Source organism: Nannospalax galili, unplaced genomic scaffold (genome assembly GCF_000622305.1).
Source record: "Nannospalax galili isolate Female #2095 unplaced genomic scaffold, S.galili_v1.0 scaffold1049, whole genome shotgun sequence".
Lineage (NCBI taxonomy): Eukaryota > Metazoa > Chordata > Mammalia > Rodentia > Spalacidae > Nannospalax > Nannospalax galili.
In genome coordinates, this window is record NW_008358636.1 from 491,635 (window position 1) to 495,051 (window position 3,417).

The window sequence follows — 3,417 nt, forward strand, 5'->3', positions numbered from 1 at the left end:
TTTTAAAAATATTTTCTTTATTATTTTTATTTTATTTGTATGCATGTATTGCCTGCATGTAAGTAAGTGCACCCGTGTCGTGCAATGCCTGAGGAGGACAAAAGAGACTGTCACATCCCCCTGGAACTGGAATTACAGACAGTTGTTGGCTGCCATGTGGGTGCTGGGATTCGAACCCGCGCCTTCTGCAAGAACAGTCAGTGTTCGTAACAGCTGCGCTATCTCTCCAGTCCCTGTACATAGTAATAAATAGCTTTAGAATTTAGTCTATTGAGATATGACAAGAATTGTCATGATGTTATGCTTAGAAGACAGGGAGGTGTCTTCATCAGTATTGTGAAGAAATACTGAACTTCCAGTCAAGGCACTGGCCTGGGCACATAAAACAGTGTAAACCTGTGGTTCTAGTGATTAACAGCAATATATGAATGTCTTGGTGTGACAAATTTGAGGATATGGCACAAAACAAAGAACTGACTCTAATGCTATTTACTACCCAATCACATCTCTTTCCATGTAGGAAACCCACTTAGACATCTCCATATTCTAGGTCTCAGTGTCTCTTCTGCATTGAGAAGTTGAATGGGTATATTTCTGAAGCTTCTTTAGGCAATGTTAGGTTTCTTTGATCTCCAGGGAAAAGGAGATTTCCTGTATTCATGTATTCCACATCATTGGTGAAGACCACCACCAGGGGCAGAAGAGACCATCCCCAGGAATAGGTGTTCTAGCATCCATCCACCCATGGGTGGAGAAAGGTAGAATTGAGCACATGGTCAGACTGCTCTTCAGAGAAGGCGGTATTTATGAGCCCAACACTGAGGATGCTGCTGTTTCTGCTGCTTCTGGGGCCCAGTACGAGCCTTTTCATACCCTGGCGTGCGTGTGTGTGTGTGTGTGTGTGTGTGTGTGTGTGTGTGTGTGTGTGTATGTGTGTGTGTGTGTGTGTGTGTGTGTGTGTGTGTGTGGACCTGAGTGAAGTAAGTAGTGGCCATCCTTTGGGAATTGTTGGTGCTGATCCAAGGAGAAGGGGCATCTGGGCTGCCTAAGGTGTAAACTGTGAGTCACCATTCAGGGCCAGTGGGGGATTATGGTTCTGGTGAGTATAAAATCATGGGTGTATGAAGGCAAAGGAAGAGTGTCCAAGAGCTTAAAGAAAGATTGAATTCTCTGGGGTTCTGTCTGACTCAGGTCAGGCACCATGTGATTCTGGGCCTTGTGAAGTCCTTCATCATTGTTCTGACCTCTGTTTTGGCAGGCTCTGGGCTTGGTGCTCTCGTCTCTCAGAACCCCCGAAGAGCCATCTGTAAGAGTGGAACCTCTATGAAGATTGAGTGTCACTTTGAGGGTGTTCAGGCAACTACTGTGGTTTGGTATCATCAATCGGCACAAGAGACCTTCAAGCTGATGGCAATTTCTACTGTGAGCTCTAGTGTCAAATATGAACAAAATTTTACTGAGGAGAAGTTTCCCATCAACCACCCAAGCCTGAACTTTTCCTCTCTGACTGTGATAACTGCATATCCTGAAAACAGAGGCTTCTACCTTTGTGGTGGTAGGGACACAGTGTTGAGCAGGAGCCATAGACCTCAGCAAAAACCTCTGCAACAGCCTTCCTCACCTCAGAGACCCATGAAACCCCGAGGAAGGTGGTGGTGGATAGTTAAAACCACACACGCAACTTAAAAAAAAACAACCAAAAAACCAAAGTGAAACTTTAAAAAAAAAAAGGATGCTATATTAGCCACTTTTATCATTTCTGTGACCAACCAATACTCGACAGACATCTGGAAGCATGCCTGTGAAGAGATGGGGAGAGAACAGACAAGGGGAGGAGTGAGTGAAATAGAAATAATCTGAGGGTGGAGTGAGGAGGAAGTGTATCCTGTTTGGGACCTAGCAAAATGAGACAGAGTTGAGATGACAAAGTGGCTAACTGACATAAAAAGATCCCTGAAAGTGATAAAACCTTGATGTTGTCCTAACTCTACCAAATCCTAGGTTTGTGGCTAAAGAGACACATATTCCTGTAGACTTATCTAAAGACACTTCTATAAATTGCTATGTGTTTTCTGAAAGCTTGAGTGTGTGTCTCTCCAGGATCACTACTCAAGGACCTGGTAGATAGGGAGGATCATGAGGCAACCAGAAGAATTACTAATGGCAACCCAGAGATGGGTTTTGTGATGCAGTGTCTGGAAAGCTGAGTGAGTACCATGAGACCAGGTACACAGGAAAGGAGCACCCTGGGTGTGATGTGCACAGAATATGTGAAACACCTCAAGAGAGGAGAAGGCATTGCTGAGCTACTGTTGAGAAAGCTATCATAGGAAGAGAATGCAGAGGGTCTTAAGGAGGATGTTACACAGTATGACTTTTCTGCTTACCTAGAAAGTTCTGTCACAAACTAGAAGACATGAATTAGTGGAGACAGGTCCTGGGGAAAAATTCTTTTAAAAGGGAAAAAATTATTTTATCTATAAATCTGTATCATTCAATAGAAAAGGAGCAAAAGACATTAATAGACATTTATTAGAAGATACGATCAATGGAAAAAGGGATGGGAAAGAATCACATAGAATTATAGATCTTATCAATGTTCACACTGCATTTTGTTGCAAGGGGGACATTTCAAAAGTCTCTATTATGTTTTAAAATAAATAATTGTTCATTGGCAAGCAATACCTGTGTGTTACCAATCACAGGCAAGATTAGTCAAATTCTCTGCATATGAAAACCAAAAGGAAAAACAAATGCATCAAGTTATTGAATGAAATCTGAGCTCTTAAAGAGGATGATGGAGAGCATTATGCAGGAAGATCAAGATTATACTTTAGCTTCTATGTCACTATGTACAAATCCTTAATTGAACCATCTACAATAGGATCAGCAAGTTGGCTCAGTGGGTAAAGCCCTTGTCAGTAGGCCTAATGATCTGAATTCAACCTCTGGGACCCACATGATAGGAGAGGAGTGACTCCTGGATGTTATCCTCTGACCTCTGAAATTGCAGTCTCGGGCTGACACATACACACAAATCGATCAACGTAATAACAAGTTCAAAAAGTTATCTACTGTGGACCATCTACCAACAGACCTGGATCCCCATAGATCCTTGCTCTTCAGGGACCAGGGGCTTAGATGCTCTTCTAATTTAATTTGTGTTGCTGTAATGAAACACCCTGACAAAAAGCAACTTAGGGGAGAAAGGGTTTATTTAGCTTAAAATTCCAGGTTACAGTCTCTCACTGTAGGGAGGTCAAGGAAGAACTCTAGGCAAGTAGTCACATCCCAGTCAAGAGCATAAAGAATTAACCCATGCAATGCCTAGTGGTCAGCTGGCTTTCTCTACTCTTAGACAATTCATAGCCCAGGCCATGAAACAGTGCTACCCACATTCAGATTGAGGTGTCCAAC

General features: G+C 42.6%; 1 long non-coding RNA gene across 1 annotated transcript; it reads left to right on the plus strand.

Moving 5' to 3' along the window:
* Positions 1-548: 548 nt before the first annotated feature.
* Positions 549-1,527, plus strand: LOC115068244. The gene is made up of 2 exons (XR_003847606.1): positions 549-855; positions 1,259-1,527. It is a non-coding gene; the product is annotated as an uncharacterized LOC115068244 (long non-coding RNA).
* Positions 1,528-3,417: the final 1,890 nt, after the last annotated feature.